The sequence below is a fragment of the Protopterus annectens genome, chromosome 1.part2 (genome assembly GCF_019279795.1).
Source record: "Protopterus annectens isolate FY-2018-M chromosome 1.part2, PAN1.0, whole genome shotgun sequence".
NCBI classification, from domain to species: domain Eukaryota; kingdom Metazoa; phylum Chordata; order Ceratodontiformes; family Protopteridae; genus Protopterus; species Protopterus annectens.
This window is the reverse complement of record NC_056727.1, coordinates 621,015,801-621,041,074: the sequence shown is the minus strand read 5'-3', so window position 1 is coordinate 621,041,074 and position 25,274 is coordinate 621,015,801. Positions and strand designations below refer to the sequence as shown.

General features: G+C 37.0%; 1 protein-coding gene across 1 annotated transcript in view; it reads right to left on the bottom strand.

The window, feature by feature from the left end:
• Nucleotides 1-24,619, bottom strand: part of LOC122792476 — a 216,661-nt gene extending 192,042 nt beyond the window's left edge. The window contains exon 1 of the mRNA XM_044060251.1: nt 24,560-24,619. The gene's annotated coding sequence lies outside the window, so the exon portion shown is untranslated. The remainder of the gene's footprint in view (nt 1-24,559) is intronic.
• Nucleotides 24,620-25,274: the final 655 nt, after the last annotated feature.

Sequence of the window (25,274 nt, the reverse complement as noted above, 5' to 3'; positions counted from 1 at the left end):
TTTTAAGGAGGTTTCCTTACTGGGGGGGTGGGGCTGGGGGTGGGATGTGGATGTCAATGGTGATTTGCTTATGGTCAGACCTGACCAATGAGGGGGTGACCACTGGTGTGGAGCATCTATCTCCCATGTTGGTAATGACCAGGTCTAGGATACTGGAGCCCCTGGTGGGACAATGGATTAGTTGATCCAGGGCTTGGAATTTATGAATTCCAAGAACCGTTGGGAAAAGGAGTTGGTACCTGAGTAGTTTTCCCAGTTAATGGCAGGGTAGTTGAAATCACCCAGTATTAGGGTGTTTGGTTGTATCTTAATATTTTGCAGTATGTTTAGAAAGGTGTAGTGAGAATCTTGGGGCAGGGTGGGGGATCTGTAGCAAGCTACAATTTGGATTGCAGTCTTACCAAGTGTTAGTTGCACCTGGAGAATTTCAGATGCATTGTGTTGGGCAACTAGCCTGGAGGTGTGAATATCCTTGGTGAATATAGACACTCCTCCACCTTTAGTGTTTCGGTCTTGGTTTTGTGGCCGAAAAGTGTGGTAAGAATTGTAGCCTGGTATTGCAGGGGTGTTCTCTGGAGCCTTGAACCAGGTCTCAGTTACTGCACAAATATCGATGTTCTTCATTTTTAGGAGTTCCTCAAGAGAGTGCATTTTGAAGTTTAGACTTCTAGCATTGAGTAGCATTACCTTCAGATTTTCCATGCTTGTATCTGTTACGGTGGTGGTTTTATCCTTTGATAAAAGGATATGCAAAGGTGTCAAAGCAAGGCCTCCCCCATTGGAAAATTGTGATCTTCGCTAACTGACTGCAGGACCATTCTTAAGACATTAATAAATGTCAGCTAAGCTTGTCCACCCCAGAGTTGGTCTGACTGGGGATATGCATTACATTTATATTGTAGTAAACAGACATGACCCATTCCCATAGGTACATAATATCTGAACAAAGTTGATATGAGTGAATTCCACCCTACTTTTTCATGTACCAAACCAGAGCTGTATTGTCAGAGTGAATGGCGATCTCTAGTTGAAGGAGGAAGATGTAGAGGTTTTAGAGCCTGTGACATTAGAACTACCCTCGTTTCCATGACAATGATGTGCATAGACACTTCTAATTGTGACTGGGTCCCTTGGATCATCTGCCCTAAGCAAGGATCCTCCTCCACTGTAGGGCAGATGCATCCGTGATGACAATCACACTGGTGAGGGGGTACAAAGAGACAGCCCTAAGAAAGACCATGATAGTGAAGCCGCCACTGCAGATGTTGATGGCATACTTTTGAGAACTGAACTGAGATAGACACATTGTATGGGCTTTGACTCCACTGTCCTGGGATGTATAATAAAGGACACTCATTTGGCACAGTGGAAAGGGGTATAAGAACATTGCTACTCCCGTCAGACCCAGAACCTTAAGGTATACAGCAGCTTTCACACTGGGAGAAGACAAAAGCAGAAGAACTTTGGACTGAAAATTCCAGATTCGGTCTGCTAGAAGGCTGACTATTCAGATCTTTGTGTCTAGGTGGTATTCAGTGAAAGTCTGCACTTCTGATGACTTCAACTTCAATGACATTTCGAAGAACCTGAAAGGTTGTCATTAAGTAGTCCCTTGCTCAAACCAGTGACTTGATTGTTGTGGCTGCTAACAGGCTATCATGCAAATAAGAGTGCCTGAGACAAGTTGATGAGGCTATCAAACAATAGCTGAACACCTTGGTGGAAATGTAAAGTTCTCAAAACTGATAGTGACTGTCTCTGAACCTTAAAGATGCAAATCTTGTAGCTGTCCTATCTTTATGTCAGACAGGCATCTTGGAGTTCTAAGTAGCACATCCAGTTTCTCTGCTGTAAACATGGAATGACTGCCTGCAATGTGACTATCAATAATTGTGCTTTCTTTACATACTGATTCAGATCTCTAACATGGGCATGTGGTTATTTGTCTTCTTGGAAATCAAAAAAAAAAGATTCTTTAATAAAATCCAGTGACTGCCTGGACTGCTGGGATCTCTTTTGGTTGACAGGTTTCCTGCCTCCACTTTGGCTACCTCCTTTTGACAGAACGGCATGCAGAAAGAGTCGACCCCCAACTGCTGCCAGAGTGGGACAGCTAGGCAAGTCCTTGAGGATTTTGCAGTTATCCATCAGAGAGAGGACTGCAAAATTCCCAGTTTTGTAGACCTCTGTCTCTAAGGTCACATCCATTCTGGAAACATCCATGTCTGTGCAGATTTATATCAAAAATGGGGGCTATTATTTTTTGTTAATGTATAAGTTCCAGGCACTCCTCTGTTTATGAGAAAAGGATCTACAAAGACTGGCACATTTTACAGTGACTATCTTCCCTTCATCTTGCCTTTTTCAGCTTTGCCTTTGCTGGTTAGCTAAGCAGAGAGAGAATCCATCACATTAGGAAATGGTGAAAGATGCCTTAATAAAGTTGTCCACAAAGTTATAATATCTGAGCCTGATATCTTTATGAATGCTGATGTCACATCCACCTGTGTGAGTTGATCCATCAACTGCATTATGTGACAGTCATATGAAAAGACTGGATGTTTGTCAATGTAGACACCTGTAATGCTAGTTTTCACTGCATGTTCCCATGGGGCAATTTATTCAGCATCTCAATGTTTTTTCTTCAGCCAAGTCATGCAGAAAATGTATGTATGTACGTATGTATGTATGTATGTATGTATGTATGTATGTATTTATTTATTTATTTATTGACATTTGTTGGCCAGGAAAGTCCGACTTGGTCAGGAACCCATTTTCAGCAGAGGCTCAGGGAGAAAAGCTCCACAAAAAAATTATGCATGATTAACAACAGATATTTTACAAGTGATCACAAACAGAACCCAGGAAATTAGGGTTCGCTATTCTACCTCCTCCAAAAGACCTGCAAGTAATGGTGTACCACAGAGTTCACTCCTTGGACAATTCCTCTTTAGCATTATGTCTCATGGGTCAAAGCTACTGTTAAGGGTTAATGGCTAACCAGGTCTGAAGATGACTGTAAACTTATTGCCATCATAAACACTCAAAAGGATATCAAGATACTCCAAGAGGGCCTATCCCAAACCAATAGCTGATGTCAAAACCATGGACTAAAGCGGAATGTCAAGACATGTATAATAGTATCTTTCACCAAACAAGAAGTACTTGTAACTATCACATGGACAACACAACCCTGAAAACTGACCCAGCAGTTAGGACACTAGGAACCTATGCAGACTATGTACTGTCTTTTGATCTCCACATATCCCCTATTGTAAAAAAGTGATTTTTCACTGCATGCCTTATTATTAATGGTAAGGCATCCAGGTCCAAGGATATGATCATTCCACTGTATTCCACACTCATCAGGACAATCATTGATTCAGATGAGATGTCAAACTGAGGCCCCATCTGCATGAGTTGGTGGTATTTCAGGTGAATGTAAAAGATTCCACGACACTCATCAGAATGATAAGAAAAATGATAAGAAAGATTTTATTATAACTACTACTAAATGTAATATTATACTAGGAGGTGATTTCAATTGTATCACAGATATTACTGAGACTACCAAAAGGAAATCTCCTAGACTATTGTCCTCAGCCAAACAGTTAAAATAAATGGACAGAAATGTTTAAATTAAAAGATACCTTTACAGCTTTGGGACCAAATTCTTTACTATTCTCACACTGGGACTATAGACATGGTACCCAAACTAGAATAGATAAAATTTATATCTCACAAGATCTTTATTCTAAAATCTTGAATGTTCAATACAACCTTGTCCCTTTTCAGATCATAATTCCCTGTTGTTAACAATACACTTGGAATTCAATCAGTTAGTTATTACTTCAAGTTATTACTTCAAGGTTTCTTTCATATTTATTTATTTTTTATTTATTTTTTTATTTGACATTTGTTAACCGGGCTAGTCTAACTGGATATATTTCCATTTTCAGTTGAGGCCCGGGGAGAAAAGCTCCGGCAGTTATACAACTTAGAAAATCATCCACAGGGATTAAAATAAAAATAAAAATAGAACAAGTAATAATGTTTAAAATTAAAAAGTATGCCTTGTAGGAAGTAGTAATAATATAGAGTAGGAATTACTCTGTAGGCATATCAAATTAGGAACAACAGTTAGTAAGTCAAACAAGGAGTGAGCATGTAACAATCCATTTAGAGTATAAGTAGTTGAAGTAAGAGTAGTAGAAATAAGAAGTAACAGGAGGTGAAATTAGAAAAAGAAGAAGAGAGGAAGAAGATTAGTCAGGATTGCTGCAGGGGCATAGCCAGTGAGAATTTAGGTGTTTTTTGAGGTTATGTTTAAAGAGAGGCAAGGAAGAAAGTAATGTTAGTTCATCGGGCAAGAGGTTCCAGATTGTTCCAACTGTGTTAGAAAAAAGAGAGTCTCCAGCCAGGTTGTTAGACTTGCATATGCAGGCAAGGAGTTTCTTAGAGGAGTGCAGGGAATTCAGATTTTTGTACTGGAGGATGAGATTGGAGAGTATAGGAGTGTTGTTGGGTTGGTAGAAGATCTTGTGGGCAATGGTGAGTTGGGATACTATCAGCTGGTTTTGAAGTTCAAGCCAGCCTAGTTGCCTTAGATTCAGACAATGGTGGGTTCTAAAGGGATTGCCAGTGGCAAATCTGGCGATGTTATTATAGGAATTTGTTAGTTTGGTAAGATTATTTTTCTTTAGGTTAGTATATATGGGTGAAGCGTACAGAAGAGTTGATATTAAGTGAGAGTGAGCAATTTTAGTTCTGGCTATAGCGGTGAGGAAAGGTTTGATCCTGTATAAGGAACCAATTTTTCTATTGACAGTTTTCATAGTGTTATTTATGTGGGTATCAAAAGTAAGGTGGTTGTCAATAGTTATTCCGAGCAGTTTGGTGGTTGTATCAGGAAGTATGATAGTGCTGTTATTGGAGGACACAGAGAAATCAATGGGTGAGGATTTACTGGTGGGTGTAAAGAGGAGGAGCTTAGTTTTTTTTTTTTTTTTTAAATTTCTTTTTATTGATTTTTAGTTACAACAAAACAAATCATACCAAACTATAATACATTATAAAATATATAAACAGAAGTCACTCTACAAGAACTAACTATATACAGAACCCATCTATGCGAGGTCCCTAAAAAGAAGGTTTAAATGCAGAGTATTTATGTTAGTATAAACTCATACACCATTCTCCAAGTGTCCCTCTGTGTAGGATTTAGCCTCATGGAATACCACAGATATTTGTAGGCAGAAATATGTTTCCCAGCAATCTTTTGGAGTCCCTCCCAAGAAAGAGTCGATCTATCCCTCCAATTTAAGGTGATATAGTATTTTATCAGCATAAAAGATGTTATAAGAAAGTGTATATTCTTAACGTCCTTCCCTTCGTATATGGAGGAGGGCAAATTGCCAAGAGAGCGAGATTTTCATAGCCCATTATTTCTAGTTTGACTCTGAGGGCACACCAAAGCCTGTAAGAGCACTTGCAACTCCAAAAGATGTGCATGATATCTGCTTCCATCGTAGGGCAGAATTGGCAAAAAGGAGGGATTTCATTGTACATCTTGTTTAGTAAAGCTGGGGTATAGTATGCATTATTTATTATCATAAGTTGGGTATATCTGAACTTTAGCAGGGGAATAGCTTTGGAAAATTTTCGAATGGCTTGGGCAATGGACTCAGAAGAAATCGAGGGGTCTTGTTTTATCCAAAAATCAGAATGGATAGCATCTTTCTAACATCTGATTGCAGAGATTAGTTTATAAGTGTGAGAAACCATTTTCTTTTTACGAGTTAGAAGATTCCATAATACCTTACATAAATCTAATTGGTATTCATGAATGTCGATATCCGCCCAAAATCTACTACAAATATCTTTTAATTGCCTAATCATGATGGAGTATTTGAGCGGAAGTTTAAGTCTGTTTCTGATGGAAGACGTATCATCCATCTTTAGTGAAAAGAAGTCAAGGACGGTTTTACTTTTGATCAGGGGGTATGGATTCAAATTAATCATATTCTCGTTTAGTTTAATGTTAGGATTAAGGTGTAAAGGTTGGAAAAGAAGAAAAGGTAAATGTAGGTTTAAGGATTTAAACAGGTTTTGCATACATTTGATTTGGGACCATAGGTCATTTTGAATTTTATACTTTCTTTTGGCTGTGATATCTAAAAAAGGAAGTGCCATGGGATTAATGGAAAGCGATTTGATATAATTGTGATAAAGCTTGACCCAAGATGGACTCCAGGCAATTAATTCTTCTCTGAAAGTGGCGATGTTAATTATTCTACTGCTTCTAATTATTTCATACATTAGTCTAAAATCTGGAAGACCTAGACCACCTTTATCCTTAGGGTAAACTAGTTTTTGATAGGTTATTCTGATGGGTCTCGGGTGCCATATAAATTTCGAGAGAGATGTGTGTATATTATTAAAGCTTTTATTATGTATCAGAGTGTTGGTAGCATTCAGGACGTACAGCAGTCTCGGTAGAATATTCATTTTGATAATGGCTACTCTCGAGAAAACCGGCAGTTTTAATTGAATCCATCTTTCTAGGTCTTTTTGTATCAAGTTCCAACACCTCAATATCCCCTCATGTTGTTGCATATTTCCATCTGTCTTAAAGGATATACCTAGGTATTGTAGGTGGTCATTAACTTTTATATTAGGCAGGGATCTTTCACTAGGTAATTGCGAGTAAATGTTAATTGGGAAGATCGTTGTCTTATCTATATTTACTTTATAATTTGAGAATTTGGAAGAAGTTTGTAGAGGAGGAGCTTAGTTTTTTTAGCATTGAGAAGGAGGCATCTCTTAGTAAACCATGTTTCTACTATGTTAAATACATCTTGGGTTAGAAAGTGTAGTTCTGAAGGGGAGTTTGCTGAGCATACTAGGGTAGAATCGTCTGCATATTGAATGCAGGTGGCTTGTGGGAGTGCTAGATGGAGGTCATTGATAAATAATGAAAAGAGCAGTGGTCCTAGAATAGAGCCTTGAGGGACTCCGAGGGTTACTGGCTGGAGGGATGATGTATTGTTTTGCCAGAGAACTGCTTGTTGCCTATTGCTAAGGTAGGATCTGAACCATTTAATAGTCAGGTGATCGAAGGCAAGGGATTCTAGAGTGCTGATGAGTAGGGCATGGTTGACCATGTCAAAAGCCTTTGAGAGGTCAATAAATAGAGCAGATGAGAGGAAAGAGTTTAAATCTTGGATAACTTCTGAACTTCATTTTTTCTTAGAGATTAATTATAAACCTGAAGCAAACACAGTTATGGTTTGGGATTCTCTTAAGGCCAATCTATATGGTAAAACCATTAGTTGGTACAAAAATAAAATTAAAGATTGGGACTCAGAGTTACCTGTAAGTCCATACTGCCTTCCATTGTGTGTATGTTGGCCAACTACAACTATGTGATGATTTTGTTTCCAATGATGTGCATTTTCTATGAATTGTGCGTTACAAGATTGTGATATTATACATATATATATATATATATATATATATATATATATATATATATATATATATATAACCACTACTAAATCCTGAAATCCCAAACTACCGACGCCCAAAATCTTGAGACCAAATACCCGAAACACTAAAATACCGAAACATCAAAACCGCAAAATTCAGACTACCGAAAACTACACTCAACATACAACACACACATACACATACACACACCTTCCTCCAAAACACAAACACACAAACCTAAACTACAGACAAGCAGGGGGGCAAGCCCCCCTGCACACCCCATGTGGGGAGCTGTGCCCCCCACACCCACCTACTTAAATATTCTAACTCCAAGGTCGCAGCACATACACAAATGCACGAAACACCACTACACACCTGCATTCCCCTTGCACACACACTTCACAGTCACAATACACACACTTACACACTAAACCCATAAGCAACACATTTAAACATAGATACTTACCTGACCTTCCACCATACCACAACACCTGAAGCGCAAACATCAAACTCCCAATGATCGGGATTTTGAAATTCGTGCTTCTGGTCTTTCAGTAATTAAGGGTTTCGGCTATATATTCTTGAAAGTTTGAAATTCGGTATTTCAGACTTTTAAGATTATGTAGTGATCCTATATATATATATATATATATATATATATATATATATATATATATATATATATATATATATATATATATATATATATATATATATATATATATATATATATATATATATATATATATATATATATATATATATATGTGTGTGTGTGTGTGTGTGTGTGTGTGTGTGTGTGTGTGTGTGTGCATACATACATGGGTTCCTATCACATAGTCGAACTTGTACAAGTTCGAACCTTATATGGTTGAGACCATAAGTTCAAATTTGTACAAGTTTGGGCATTTCAATGGAAATCTCCATAAGGGGAGGTTTCTGTTCTGTTGAATGAGGTGCAATCTCGGAGTTGGTATATTTAAGTAGCGGGCGGTGTGGGGGGTGCAGGGGGGCAAGTCCCCCCACTGTGTACAACAGTCTATTTTGTTTTTCCTTCTTTTTATTTTTATTTGTAGTCGAAGTTTTGTAACTTCGAACAGAATGGTTTGTACATTTCGTATTCGAAGTTATAAAACGTTGACTATGTGATATAGACTCATATATATATATATATATATATATATATATATATATATAGACACACACACACACACACACACACACACACACACACACACACACACACACACACACACACACACACACACACACACACACACACAAAACAAACACAAACTTCCATCACTTATAAATAATCTAAGCCTATATTAGGCAAATATCATACCACATTCCACTAGGAGGCTAAGGTTGTTTGATTTTACTCTGGTGATTTTCTGGAAATATGCACGAGATGAAAATAAAGTATATTTATAGCAGAATGGTGCATGTGACCTGGCAGCAAAAGAGTAAAGCAAGATACTTCAGTAATTAACCTTACACAGAATCTAATCAAATATTTCAATGTGTTTGCACTTAAGTCTTCAGAGATCATAAAAAATATACAATGTGCTTTCCATGTTCCTTGAGCCCAAAGAAAATTTGTACTGTCAGACAAACAAATGCTCTATTTGGTACAGATTTCTGATGCCTGTAACACAAACTGCTTTCACTGCCTGCACTGGATAAACAATCAATGATACAAAGTAGATCTACTGCTGTATTTTCCAGGGTACAGTAGAATGTTGTTTGTCTTTCGGCTTTTTCCCTGTAAGGGGTCACCACAGCGGAACTCCGGTCCGCTAATGATTGGCAGTAGATTTTTACGAAACGCTGAGGTGCCAGCTTGACGCCCAACCTTCAATGAAGGCATGCCCATTTACGCACGCATGTCTTTCGAACGCTACCCAACCACGGGGAGGACATGTAGACTCCACCCAGAAGGCACTCCCAAGCCAAGCCGAGAATCGAACGGGATAACCTCTGGCTGTGAGGTAACAATGCTACCACTGTAACACTGCAGCATGATTCCAGGGTACAGTAGAATAAAAAAACAAAAAACATCTTGTACCCTGCCACACAATCAATTAAAAAGCAAAAAATGTGGTTCTCGGAAAGAGTCACAGGATTTTAATACAAACAAAAGCTTTCCTTCCTCATTAACTACAGAACTTCATCAGACAAAACCTCAAACTACTTATGTAATCAAGTATCACCATCTAGTGGTCAGCCAGCAAGTTACATGTAATTCTATGCACAATTCAAACATTAAAAAAAAAAAAGAATTCTAATCTATATGTCTCAAGTTCAATCAATGTAAATTCAAGATGTGTTTTTGCTGGTTTTTGTAGTATTCCTTTGCCAGTGGAATGTCACAGGAGTTATTTGACAAAAATAAGGAGAAAGTTACAGTCAATTGCTTATCAGGGGCTAGGATTTGCCACATTACGCATGCACTCAGGTCATTGGATCACAATTACCAATATGACTCAGTCATAGTCCATGTGGGAGTAAATGACCCGAGACGTACCTCCTTAGACTATATGAAGTGAGACATTATAGAGCTCATAGAATATGTGACTCAGGCTGGTATGAGCCTAGCATTGAGCAGCATTTTACCTTCTCCAAGGATGAAGTTACAATATGAACAAAAGATGATTGACTTCAGTAACTGGCTTAGTTTCTGGTGTCAATCTAAGGAGGTGCAATATTTGTCAGCATGGAAAGACCACACTGCTTTGCCAGGGATGGTCTGCACCTCTCCCCTCTAGGCTTTTGAATATTAGATAAAACATTGTCTTCCCCCATAGTGCCTTTTTTAGATGACATAGCAAATCAAAACCAAGAAAATCTAAAGGTATTATTGCTCAATGCTAGGAGCCTGAACAAAAAATTCCACTCCCTGTAAGCTGTTTTTACCCTAGAGAATGCTGATGTCTGTGCGGTCTCTGAGATGTGGTTTAAAGCCATGGAAAGCACACCAACAGTGCAGGGTTATAATGCCTTCCACACATTTAGACCAGCCACTTCACAGGCAGGGACTAAAAATGGAGGGGTCTCTATTTACATCAAAAATAAATATACTTCAAGGCTGCTCAAACAGGACAATGCACATGAGCTGCTCCATGTTCAAATCACCATAGGTAAAATCCAATATCACTTCCTTTCAAGCTATAGGATCCCTTCTATGACCCAGAAAACCCATACCATGTATTTAAACTTATTAGAAACACTAACTATCCAACCCAACACCATATTCATGGGTGACTTTAATTACCCCACTATTAACTGGGAATCCTATATAACATCCTATATGACATCAAATGTACATGCACAGAGATTCCTGGATTTTGTAAACGCAAACTCCCTAGACCAGACAGTCAGTACACCAACCAGGGGTGCAACCATACTGGATCTGGTCCTCAATAATATGGGAGAATCCTGCACACTCCCTACTGTAATGCCTTCTCTGTTAAGGTCAGACTACAAATGGTCTCCTTCGAAGTAAAAATAAAACCTGGTCCCCCAGCTAAACCAGGACTATTCAGGAACTATTCTAAGGCTAACCTCCTGCTATTAAGTGAGAACCTGGCAAAATGTAAGCCCCTATAAACCCAGAGAACACTTCTGCCTATGCAGAACTGTTCACAGAAACCCTGTACAAGCATGTTAATAGCTGCATAGAGGCAGCTGTACCCACCAGCTAGAGGTACAGAAGTAACTCAAAAAATAAGCCACCCTGGTGGAATCACAAAATCAATTGTCTGTATAACAGGAGGAAGAAATCATGACAAAAACAAGGAGGTGCAGACCCAGCAGGATAAAAGCACTTTCATTAAACTAAACAAACAACTCAGAGGACATATAAAGTCTTCCAAAGCCAATTTGAGGTAAGTCAGGCCTCCCAGGGCAAGGACAACCACAAAGCATTCTTTAGCTATGTCCCCAACCTCAAAGGCAATACACAATTCTGTGCAGAGCTCATTGTGAATGGAGCCACCTATACTGAGCCAGAAGATAGAGCAAACCTCCTGGCTGACAAATTCAGCTCCAACTTTACTCCTCTCTCCCCCTCAACCTTCCCTCAGGAAATATCACCAAATATAACTCCCCTACTATCACTAGGGAACATGTCCTTAATGCTCTCTCTAAGACCAAGAACACTGCATCAATGGGTCCAGACAATATTCCAGGATGCTTCCTAAATAGCATGAAACATGACCTATCAGGGTCTCTGGAATTACTATTTAACTGTAGCTTCCAAATAGGCTTTGTGCCTCATGAATGGAGAAAGGCAACAGTCATCCCTTTGCACAAAGGAGGGTCATCTACAGACCCTGGAAACTACAGACCCATAAGTCTCACTAGTCTTATATGTATAGCCATGGAAAGAATTACCATGGAGATGATCAATAGAGATATAGTAAACCTCCAGACACTGGACCAAACCCAGTTTGGTTTCATCATGGGCCAATCGTGCCTATTCAACCTGGTGGACTTCTTTGAGAAGGTCACCAAAGCAATGGATGAGGGAAAATCATTCACATTGCCTACCTTCACCTGGTCAAGGCATTTGACACAATATCCCACTCAGGCATTGTTGACAAACACAGGAAGTTAGATACAAACCCATATGTTACCCAGTGGATAGCCAACTGGCTCAAAGACAGAACCCAGGAAGTTAGAATTGGGGAGTCCACCTCTACAAAGAGGCCAGTTACAAGTGGAGTCCCTCAGGGATCAATCCTTGGACCTCTCCTTTTTGGCATTTACTTCTCAGATGTCACGGCCAATGTCAGTGGTCTATGGCTGACTAAATTTGCAGATGATCACAAATTAGGAGCTGTCATTGAATATCATACTGACACAGACAAACAACTGGTGTCAGAGTCATGGACTAAAACTAAATGCTAAGAAATGCATAATAGTATCCCATGGGAAGTCATCCATCCCTGATAACTATCACATTGACAACACATCCCTTAGAGTTGACCCATTAGTCAGGGACATAGGGACACACATAGATAGTAATCTAGCCTTTGATCATCATGTGTCTACAGTGGTGAGAAAATCATTCTATGTTGTGCAATTTATAAACAAAGGTATGGCACCTAAGTCCAAAGTCATTGTTCCACTTTATTCAGCATTCATCAGACCTATCATTGAGTACAATGCCCCCTTTGGTATGGATCTAACCAGGCATATGAAACAACTGGAAAGTCCGCAGAGGTTCCTCACTAAAAGAATACAGGGCATAAGTAATATGGCCTATGCAGACCACCTCAAGGCAGTATCCCTGTATTCTGTCTCCTACAGACTTTTGAGGGGAGATCTATGCCTGGCATACAGGGCATTGTCAGATCCCACTCTGATGGACCTCCTGCATATCTGCAAAACAAACAGTACCAGAATTACCTGTTCTAAAGACTTAAACCTTGCCTGTGATATAAATAGGAGCTGCTGGAGGGATAATTATTTTTCCCAGAGACTACCCCGTCTATGAAACAGGCCCCCCATCCATGTGAAGCAGAGTTCCTCCATAATCCAATTCAAGTGCAACTTTGACAACTGGATGAGAAACCAAAAATTCATCCCTGGTTTGGCACCTATGTCTCTGATGCAAACAGGTAACCTGTAAATGGTTTATCTCCCAGGCCCATGCTGACACTTATCAAGGGTATCAGAACTTGTCAGAGATTTGGGTTGCATGGCTAGGCTTAAAAAGGCCCTTGTGGTCATTAGCTTAGTAAACACCTGTGAGCCTATAACCCTATGAATCTAAATGAATCTGCAGGATGTGCTGCTGAGGCCTCTTGGGGATCTGTTCTCTTTCAGTCAGAGCATTCTGTGTTAGTGGGCCTTCTAACACATTTCAGCTAAATTGGAGAGTGTTTAATTCATAAACACCTATGTAATGTGGAATATCATGCTTCTAGTAGCCTACACACGCTGTTAAATTCCAAAGCAATTTCTAGGAAATCAACTTAAAATCATAACAAAAAAGAATGCAAATATTTTGTGAATAATAAAAGCAATTAAAATGGTACAAACAGCAATGTTATCAGGAAACAATCTTCTCTGCATTGATAATGGTCAGTAGAGTCACAGTGTTTATATTAGTGCTATAATAAATTATGAATACAAAACCAGAATGATATTTTATCAAATGTTTCATAAACAAATTGTCATATCTTGGACATTGTATAACCTAGATATATTTTGTCATCTTACTTTTAACTGGACATAAGTTTCACAAGGCAGCAAAAAAGTTCCTTTCTATGAGCATTCTTACTAAGATATTTACAGAAATACAAAGCATTATGTTGATTTATATAATTAACAATACAAATAACCATGAATATCTCTCAAGCAACTCAGTGTTCAAATCAATGGCAGTTTTCTTCAACAATACTTAGAGTTTCATCTGATGCCATGAAAAAAAGTTTGTAAGTCACCCAATTTTAGAAGTATTAAGAACATATGAAAATATTTCATATTTTCATAATTACTAATAACTACCAATGTCTCCAGTATAGTGCACTGTAATTGTATATTGACAATGTACTTTTCTTTCTACCACCAGGGTATTTCTCATTTATGCGAATGCCTCTCAGTTTTGAAAATATGAAAGCAAATATGAAAATATGAATACTGAGGAAAATCAGTCATTAATTTATCCTTAGTAGAAGATCCAGTTGTTAATTATACCGTGTACTTTCTATCTTTGCTGGGTTAGCCCCACAGTTGTGTAAACCTTGGCTCTAGATAATTACTACTGTTGAAGTGATACCCCAATCCCATGTACAAAAATAAGAAAAAGGGGTTGTGGATGGATGGATGGACAGACCTTATACTTTCTAATACTGCCTATTATTAATTTGTGATTCACTTAGTCAAGGATGACAGACCCTAAAAAATGTCTGAATGCCATAAGGAGCTATTGGTGTTAATTGGAAGAATGCAAAAAGGCACTATAGGCTTGAATGAATTAAGTGCATCTAGTAATGTGGGAGATTTGGATGCAACAAAAGATTATACTGATGAGACTGAAAGCAACACATGGTGGTTTCGGCCTGGCATCCTCAGGACAAGGATTGTTTGTTACATGGAAGTGAAAACACTTTGGGACAGAGTACTTTGTTATACAAGTAGCTAAACTCAAACAGTGATGCATTTCAACTAAACAGCCCTTGGAGATAAACACTTAGTTTGGTAAGACTTTTCATCTCAACAGAGATCTCAATGCTGAAAACCCAGTGCATACTGAGGCAATTACACAAACGATTTTAAATTTGAGAAATTAAGTAAATATAGATGATTACAACCTGACAATGACTTTATAGTGCATGTATTGTGGTGAACTGTCTTCCAAAAGCTTTGTGATTACATAAATACATTAATGGGCTAAAACAAGGTTCCATTTTACATGGTGAACGTTTGTTGAAGATTAAATAGCTCTTATTAATTAATATTTATAATTGTTTAATGATAAATATAGAAGATATATATGCTTCCCCAATTGTTTAAGTATGTACAATATATAATAGATATTATTTTAATGTTTGAATAAAATCCTTTTTATATATAATTTTTAATATATTTCAATATTTTAAGTATTTATTAATGATAATAAATAAAATAGATTTGTTCCACCCTTATAAGGCTGGTAACATTATTTCAATAAGTATTTGTGCAATAATAATCATAATATTCATGATATTTAAGGCGATTATTAGTAAAATATTTTTAAATTAAATAATTAATGAATATAATGGATTTAGAAGATAATAAATGGAAATATATAAACATTTAAATTAAATAAACGTTTTAGTATATAATTATTTATTTAACATTCAAAATATTTATTATATAACATATACTTGTTATATTTTTTATGTTTTTATAAGTTTTTTAATATGAACTGTGAAATTTATTTATAATGTAATTTAGCTAGATTTGTTATGAAGAAATAGAATGGATCATGGTACATATTTTTAGAGTGTCAAAATGCTATTAGTAGGCATGCGCTGGCTTTATGAGTCATGTGGTCCTGTTTGAATTTAGGAAAGTTTATAAAAGGAAGTGAAGTAATTTAAGGTAGTGTCTGAGGAACTTTAATATTAATTAAATGAAAGCGCTTACTTTTTCTCTATTTTATTTTGTTTTTGAACGTTTGTGCATTTATAGTTTGTTTAAGTAAAATAAATTCATTTGATTCCAGATGGTGGCTTTTCGCTTTTTCGTATTTATTAACTTTTGGAACTATTTCACTGGATTGGGCTGGAATTTATGGCAATTTTAACAAAGGAACAATGAGAAAGAAATGAAAAATTAGAAGAGCATATTTCTTAACAAAGGAAATTACCAATGATTTATTGTTTGAATCAATGGAAGATTATTTGCTTAAGGTGTTTGACATTGTCAACAAACAGTGTGGCAATGTTAAAAGGAGAAAGGAGAAAAAAATTAGAGAGAGATTTTGATGACTATTCCAATAAAACAGCTTATCCAGGTCCTTATCAGACCAGGGGTAAAGTACAAAATGTTAATTGCAAGGTTAATAAAAACAATGCGACTAAAAAAGACTTTACTGCTGTCACGAGTGGAGGGGATGATGATTTTTCTGAACAGGTAGACTTCCCACAACCTCCCATGGCATTCTACAAAGTTACTAAACAAGAAAAAACACATGAAACAGGGCAAGGGAGGATATCAACACTAGGACAATGAATTTGTCAAAAAAGGGTCCCTTTCCAGCAAAGGGTGAAAGGACAGGAGCAGGGGTCAGAAGTGGAATTAATAATAGACAGCTCTGTACAAACCCAAGTACTGTTTGTGACTTTAAGGGGGTTAAACTATTCAATTATAATTATCTGGATATAACCTCAACTTATGTTCATTTCTTTGTAAATTTTTATGTTTCTCCCTTCAACTAGATTTAATTTAGTTGGACATTTTGGACATTTGATTAAGTTAAAATTGTATGCACATTAATTTAACTTAGCTCTTCATTTTACAAGTTCTGAAACATCTGATATCTCTGACAGAAAATGAAGCAAGTCTAATATGTTCAATCCTGCTTTGGTTCCATTTTTGGCCACATTTGAAAAAAACTTGTAAAAGGGGCCTAAGGCCATTAATTTCTAAGGTCAAAAAGAAAAAAAATATATATTAACCCACAATGAGAGGAAATCGTTGAACAAGTTAACTAATAACTGTTCTATAAGAATTATGAAGCCAGAATGGTGTGTGTGTTGGGGGGGGGGGGGCTGTAAGCATGGACAGTTTCCTTTACTCACAAAAATGTTTGATTATTTAAACAGAGAATTTTTGGTAGAAGTTACTAAGAATTAAATTAAGATTGCTTACCACTAAATAGATTTAAGGTTGAGAAAACATTGTTTGAATATCTGAAGATAGCTAAACCAGTTAGCCCAAGTATATTTGGTATTCTGAAGATTGTAACAAAAGAGAAGTCCACTGTGGTAAACTATGCTCGATAATAATCCAACAGCAACTCAATAACCGAACAAACAAATGTTCTATGGTTTTATTAAAACAAATATCACTTGTCAAAATAAGCAAAGCTTTCAGGTTACCCCTACTTCAGTGCTTTCAGAAACCATTTAAAAAAAGCCATTTTAAATAATAAAACAGATAAATCACATGACACAACCAACCAGTAACAAAGTAGTGGTCATTATTTATAAAATCAATGCAACATTAAATGCTTTTTGTGTAAAACAGGTTTCAAACTTACTGCATTATTTAATCCAAGATGTACATCTGCTCAATCTCAGAATCCAAGAATATTCTACATTCCCTCCCCTATTACTTCTATAGACTACTTTAATGACTCTAAATATTATGTATCATTTTCTGCCACATGTTTCACTAAGGCATTAGTCATAATACCTCTTTTAATTTCTGAATTGTGTTCTATAATATAGTCTTTTAATTTTCTGTTGCAATTTCCCATATTATATTGTACACTTGATGCCAGATAAACAATTTGGGTAGTATTACAAGTAGCATGGCAACTAATAATATATTCAGTTCTAGTTACGGGGTGGGTATAGTGTATGCTAGTAACAATATCCTTACAGCAACTGCCCGTAAGGAAAGGATATGTACATTTCCATAAGTCACCATAGTTTTTCTTAGATGTCGTATCATTGTAACATAATCTTCTCCTTAGATTTCTCCCATTCCTGTATGCAAAGCCAGGTTGCTTACTGATTATCTGTCTGAGCTCAGGCATAGTCAAAAGTATATTCCAATTCTTACATATAATAGATTCTACTTCCTGGGTTCTATTATTATATGTAGTGATGTATCTCAATTTATTACTATTATTTCCCCTTTGATTAACAGATGAATTTTATGTATTAGCAGGCTTAGAACTAAAATGTGGGGCCATCTTATCTGTCCTTTCTTTGATTACATTATCCATAATTTGATGTACCATAACTTTTATTATATCCTCTATCAACGAATTCTAGAGCCATTTCATCCATTTGTTGGATACATTTCTTCATTCATGTTCAATCTACTGATTCTACTGAACTGACTTTTAATAATTCCCTTGAACACATATGGGGCATGCATGTTACGTCTATTTGTGTATCTGTTAGCATGTACAGATTTTTTGTAAGCAGTAGTCTGTATAAAAGGGATAACCTGAAAGCTTTGCTTACTTTGAGAAATATTTGTTGTAATAAAAACATAGAATGTTTCTGTTTGTTCGTTTATTGAGTTGCTGTATTCTGAAGATTCACAAGTCTATTTTAAACATCACCATTACATACAGTTGTTGCACCTGTTGGATCTAAAACAAAGCCAGTTGCTAAATACATGAAAGAAAGACACATGGCATTTTTTGAAAAAGCGACACAATGCTGAATATGATTAAACCTGGACTTTTTAGTGGTTTACTATTAAAATGTCGAACGGCACTACGTCGACTTTACTATAGTTGAACACGGAAGTTCGAAAATAGTAATGTCGACTTCAGAAAAACAATCTACGAATGGTTTTAACATGGGTCGAGGTAGGTGTTCAGTATTATTCTGAACTACCCTACCTCGACCCATGTTAAAACACAGTCCTAGATTGTTTTTCTGAAGTTGACATTACTATTTTCAAACTTTCGTGTTCGATTATAGTAAAGTCGACGTAGTGCCGTTCGACTTTTTAATAGTAAACCCTTTTTAGTAGTAGATGTTAGATCTTTTCTCAGTCATTCAACTGACATAGATCTTAAATGTTTCAATGAAGCTTTAATACAAAGCACTCATTTTAAACAGGGGTCTATAAATATGCTGATGGAAAGTATGGAGGTTGCTTTGTCAAACTTCCTATTTTTCAACATGAATTTTTTAAACAAATTACAGGAGTAGCAATGGCAGATTCTGCAGCTCATGTCTTTGCTAATATTGTCCTGTGGTGGTAGAAGAAGTCATATGCTTTTTCTTTCAGATTGTCTATGTTAAACTATACCTATATTTTCTTGACAACATATATTTATTTTATGATCAAGGAACAATTTTTATACTGATTGCTTTAAAAATAGGGATGCTAAATGATTTTCATCTACTATTCATAGAAAGGAAACATATTCTAATTCTGTGCTACTTTATAACAGTTATCATCCACCATGATAGAAAAGAAATATCCTGAAGGGAATGATTAGACCGTCACAGTTTATATCAGATGATAACATATTTTTAGCGGACTTGAGCATTGTTGGCAAGATATTTAGTGACAGAATATCCCTGTCTGAGTTGATAGAGGAGGTGATCAAAGAAATATTTTCTGGAAGACCTTTTTATTACCAATCAGTTTTAAATATGAGTCTTATTAATAATATCAAAAGTAATAATGAAACAAAGGGGAAACAATATTGCAGACCTATGGTGTGTGAGTACAATAGTGCCATCTGGGATGCTAGAAACAATTTGGAAAACATTTAAGAGAAATTAAATTGATACTCACTGCTTTCAGTTCCTTTTGGGGGAAGGACGATGTTTGGTTCACAAAAATGCATATCATTTAAAAAGGTTATTAAAATGGGCAACATAAACAGGTGAACGATTGCATAGCTAATGAAGGAATGGTGAAATGTGGTAGTTGCAATCAATGCAGAGTTATTTTTGAGAGGATGAATTTTACAATCTCTAACTACCATAAGGTAATAACACCAAATGGTAAGTTCAACTGTAACACAAAGAGGGTAGTATATCTTGCCCAATATTTGACCTGCCCGGCATTTTAATTCACCAGACTGAAAATGCTCTCAAAAAAGAATACATCAACATGTTTAGGCAATCTCTACAGGAGACAATTTCAATACCTTCAGTAAGCATTCTTTTGTATGTCAGAATTTAAAAAATATATATTTTTTGTACTAGAACAGGTTCCCCCATTTTGTTAGAGGAGGAAATTAGGAAGCACAATTGGAATCAAGAAAAAAAAATCAAGAGAAAAAGCACAATTGGAACCAATAGAGTTATACTTGTAATTACTATTAAATACAACAAACACGCCAGGGATTCATGATACAATCTCTAGTAACAGTTTATTATTGTTCAAAAGAGATAAGTGCAATGTATTTTTTTCTTTTTATTGATTTTGTTTATATGAATTTATAATGATTGTACTTGACGTGTACTGGATTGCTTTTTAAAAAAAATGCTTTTAATTGTGCATAGCATTACACATAACTTGCTGATTGACCACTACATGGTAATATTTTATTGATTATACAAGCAGTAGTTTGCTTGATTAGAGTTTTTCAGTAAAAATGAGAAAGACGGAGAAACAGCAGGAATTATAAAACTATTTAATTCGGTTGATTAGAGTTTTGTCTGATAAAGTGCTATAGTTAATGAGGAAAAAAAGTGCTTATTTTTATTAAAATCCTTTGACTCTTTCCAGTGATGACATTTTTTTTGTTTTTAATAAAGTAAATAAAATGTGCTTCCTGCATGAGGAATAACAAATACATCTCCATTACCATGCACACACACACTCCAAATAAATAAGCCAGGGCTAGTATAAAGGTAAAGGACCATTACAAACTAGCATCAGTACAATATGTGGATTAATGGGAATACCCTTTTGTAAAAGAAACACTGCAGAAATACTACACTAATTAATTTGATTTCCACTATCCCAATGCATTCCAACAATGGATAAAAGTATTAGAAGTGTGTTTTTATTATTAATTTATTTGCCAATTTACAAATTATCATCATCAACCTCCTTTTTCTACATTTTCTACATAGGGTTGGGGTGTCATGTCAACTATCACCACCTCACTTGGTTTAGTGCCACACTTCTACCTTCTTTGATAGTCATGCCCGATTGTCACAGGTCTTCTCTCACAATATACATCTATCTATTTGCTGGATCCTCTCATTTCCTCTTGCTTTCTACCTTTCTGTCCCAAATCATCTTCACCAGATTATCTTATGTTTTTCTGTACATGTGCCCAAACCAGTGTAATCTGTTCTCCTTGACCTTCCCTGCAGTTAGAGCTACTTGGGTTCTGTTGTGATGTCCTCATTTCTTCAACTGTCCCACAGGGGGCATCTTACCATACATCACAGGCACTTTGTCTTCATCACCTATGGTTTCCTCAGTTGCTCTGCCTTCACTGCCCAGTCTTCTGCACCATAAAGTAGTACTGGTCACACCACTGTCTTATACAGCTTACTTTTCAGCTTCTTTGGCTTCTGTCATATACTACACTATGTGCCTGTTGGCTGCAGCCCCTCTGATTCTAGCTTTGACCTCCTTATTCAGACTTCCTCTTTTGTCAGTCACCCTTCCAGATACTTGAAACTGTTAACCCATTTGGTTCCATGACAACCATCATATCTATATGCAATTTCACCCAGTGTGCCTTCAGTTTTGCAATGCATTCTCCTATCTTTTAAGTGTTTGTTCAATCTGCTTGTAATACCACAATATCTGCATACAGCATTTTGCTGATCTGTCCCCACAAATCTGTTTCCATCATCAGTATGAACAGCAGTGAACACAGAACTGAACCCTGATGTACACCCACTCCCACTGGGAACCTCTCTGTGAGTCCGAACACTGCACTTGTGTCATCGAGTCTTTGTACATAAGCTGCACTAATTCTACCAATGTTTCTGGAAAATTGGACCATCACTGTACCACACAAATCAGCTTTCTTGGGACCATGTTATATGGTTTCTCCAAGTCTAGGAATGCCCAGGTGGGCTCTTTCCACATCTTTAGCTTCTTTGCAATTATCTGTCTCACTGCAAACATCAGGTTAGTTGTACCGCACCCTGGTGTAAATCTGAACTGCTCATCTCCCATCTTACTTTTTACTACTCTGTGTATTAATTTATCTATCACCCTCAGTAGTACTTTCATGTACTGTAACAGGCATTTGCTACCTCTGTACTGCCCACAGTTGTGAATGTTACTTTGGTCTCGTACATTGGAATTAGAATGTTTCTTCTCTACTCATGTGGGATTAGCTTTTCTCCCCATACTGCTGCGAGTACCCTCTGGAGTCATTTCTCTCTTAACTCACCCAATATCTTGATCATATCTGCCATGACCTGATCTGAGCCTGCTGCTTCCCCCACTTCATTTTCTTAGTGTTGTTCTTACTTCTTCTAGTAGTACATTTTATGTGGGGTTAAAGACATCCAGATACTGCTGTAAGTGCTCTTTCTATGTACCTTTGATGTCTTGTGGACGGGGTGAGTAGGTTTTTCCCGGCATATCTTATGAAGGATGTCTGACTATATTCTTTATCTTTCTGTCTTTTTCTTGCAACCTGATAGTTTCTTGGTGCCATCTGGTGAGTCGCTCTGCAGAAGCTGGTAGAGTGATTCTGATGTCTTCGTATTTGCCATTGTGATGCTCTTTTAGCCTCTTAGTTAGCCAACCACTATTTTATTTTTTGTAGCCAGGTCCATCCTTTCTGTCTCCTTTTTCCTGCATTCATTCTTTGTTTTGATAACTTCTGAGACTTCTACATTCCACCACCAGCTTTCGTTATGCACTTTACTTCCATACCTGGTTCAGCTGCGTATCTGTTCTACAGTTCTCACACATGCGGTTTTGAGATGCTGCTCTTCAACTCCGCCTATCTCCTCTTTTTCCTGAGGTGCTAGAGTCCTGCGCATTTCTTTGAACTCTTGTGCTTTCATACTAATCAACTTTCAGGTCTTTAGCCTAGTCTGTGTTGACCTTAGAGCCTCTCTGACCATTGCTTCTTACCGATTGCAGCCACCAGTGGTTGCTTTTGTGGGCTGACTGTTTCACTGGGGGTGACTTTGCAATCACTGATTCTACCCCAGTACCCTTTCCTTACCAGGAGGAAGTCTTCCTGAGTTGCATGTTGGGCACTCTTACGTATGATCTGGTGACTGCCTCTCTTGCTGAACTATGTGTTGGTCACTATCAAGCCACTTGCCAGACAGAGGTCTAGTATGGCCTCTCTTTCTTTATTCTTGTTGCCCCACCCATGTGTACCCAGATAGTCCTTCTATCCAATTCTGTCCATCCTGGTATGAACATAAAGGTTTCCCATTATCAACACCAACTCGTGCTGTCCTTGTCTATGTATTAGGCTCTCTGAATGCACTCTTATTATTGCTGTCAAAACCCAATGCTGTAGAGCATAGGTTGAGATCATGAATACTGCCCTGTCCTTGGACTGAAGTCTGATTGCCAGGAGTTTGTCATTAATTCTGATGACATCCCTCGGTGTCTGAAGAAGCATCTCTCTCACTGCAATTCCTACAACATTTATAGTCTGCCCACTCCCTCAGTTGTACATTATGGATATCTGCAAAGCTGCATTGCTGTGCTGCCCTTCTATTTTGTCTCAAGGATTCAGATGATGTCCAGCTTCCTCCTGAGCATCAAATTATCCACTGCCAAGCTGCATACTGTCAGTGAGCCTATGTTGACTATAGTTATCCTTGCTTTGTGTTTGGCAGGTCAACTGGTTTTATGTCCTGCTTTTGCTCAACAGAGCTATCCCAGGTAACCCAAGCTGGACAACTATACACCAGCCGGCTTATAGGTTATTGACCTAGGGCTGCTAGGCTTTATGGAGGATATACACTGGTCAATAGAGACATGCAGGCCCCTCTGACCATTAGCACAGATCCCTCTCATGGGTCAGAATAGGCCAGTTCCTAAAGCCATTTATTACCAGAAAATACCTATCCCCATTTTTGGTGACATTAGTCAATGTGACTAATTTACCTAGAGCCAATTTTTACACCATGAAAATTCACAAATATAGCCTCTTTAAAATAAACAGGCTGTGTTAGCTTGAATATCATATGTATGACTTCCTGTTGCTATTTGGGAAAAATCAAAAAGGAAAAGGAAACAAGTGTGAAGTTGGAAGCATGCAGAAGAAACCAAACACAGATTAGAGCATGTGCTAGATGCAGGGGTTAAGAGACAGCAGTTATCCACATATATAAATAATAAATGAAATGGGACAGCGAGTTCAAAATCTTCATTTTCACAATGGTTTATATTTACACTGCACTGTTACATCATCGAGCAGAGCAAAGTCCAGGGCTCATCCTGTCTCTCACCTTTTACTGGCAGCATTTTAAAATCATCTTAATGCAAGACTATTTTATCAGTACATTTGATAAATTAGTTTAAATTCCCAATCTGGTAGCATTAATCAGCTGTGACACAGAAGTACTTTGTTTAAGCTATGCTGAAATATTTCATTGTAGCTCCTAACACCCTCTGAGAAACATCCTTGTTATCTACTAACTTCACAAGTGGTATCATGATTCCTGCTATATTGTAATGGATATCTTATATTAACGCTACTCTTTATTTGACACCCTTTCTACTGTGTCGTGAACTCTTCACTGCACACTATTTTTGCAAGACGAAAAAGTTTAATTTCTCTATAAATACATGGTAACTATAATGCATTTACTTAATTTTATTCTGAAACAAGTCAGCTGCCTTTTTAATTGTAAGTTTTTAAACTTTAACAACAGTTATAAATGTCATTTTTAAAAAACAGTTTTGGGATACATACCTTAATATTCAGCCTCGACTCTTTTCTAACAGAAAACCTTAACAGACCAAATTTAAAAGATAGACAAAAGAGCAGCTGTTAAAATTTCATCACTTTTTATACTGTAGCAGCACGTTTATCTTATCTATGACCTTTCCAGTCAAACATCTGTATGTTTAACTATGCTGTTATATTTAAAAATAAATGTGCTTCGAGTAATTAACTGAGAAGGAAAACAAACGTTACGTTGCTTTCTGCAATGTAGTTTGAAAAGTCCTAAATTCAAGGGTAAGAAAGTAATATACTGTATCACGTCATTAAACCAAACCAAAACGCAGATCAAACATGCACACAATCTGCAAAAAGTGGCATTATACAGGTGCATTTGGAGTAAATATTTTTCTGGTTCACAGTAGGTAATTGCATATCTAAATCCAAAAATAATCTTTGTCCTTTGTTCTATACAGTCACTAGCTGATCAATAGCTGATCTTTTCAAATTAAAAGACTAAAAGCACACTAAGAATGATATCAATGTCTGCCAAAATCAGCTTGTAAAATAGATTACTTTGCCATGACAATTGTCTTAACTATACTCATTCAGTTCAGTCTTGCTCCCTTCAGCACGCACATTTTCATTTACTAGCAGGTCTGCACTCAAGTGCTGTGATTCCTAGGGAGAGCGCCTCCTCACTCACAGACTTCCTTCCCTGGTCTAAAGATTAACCTTCCAAACA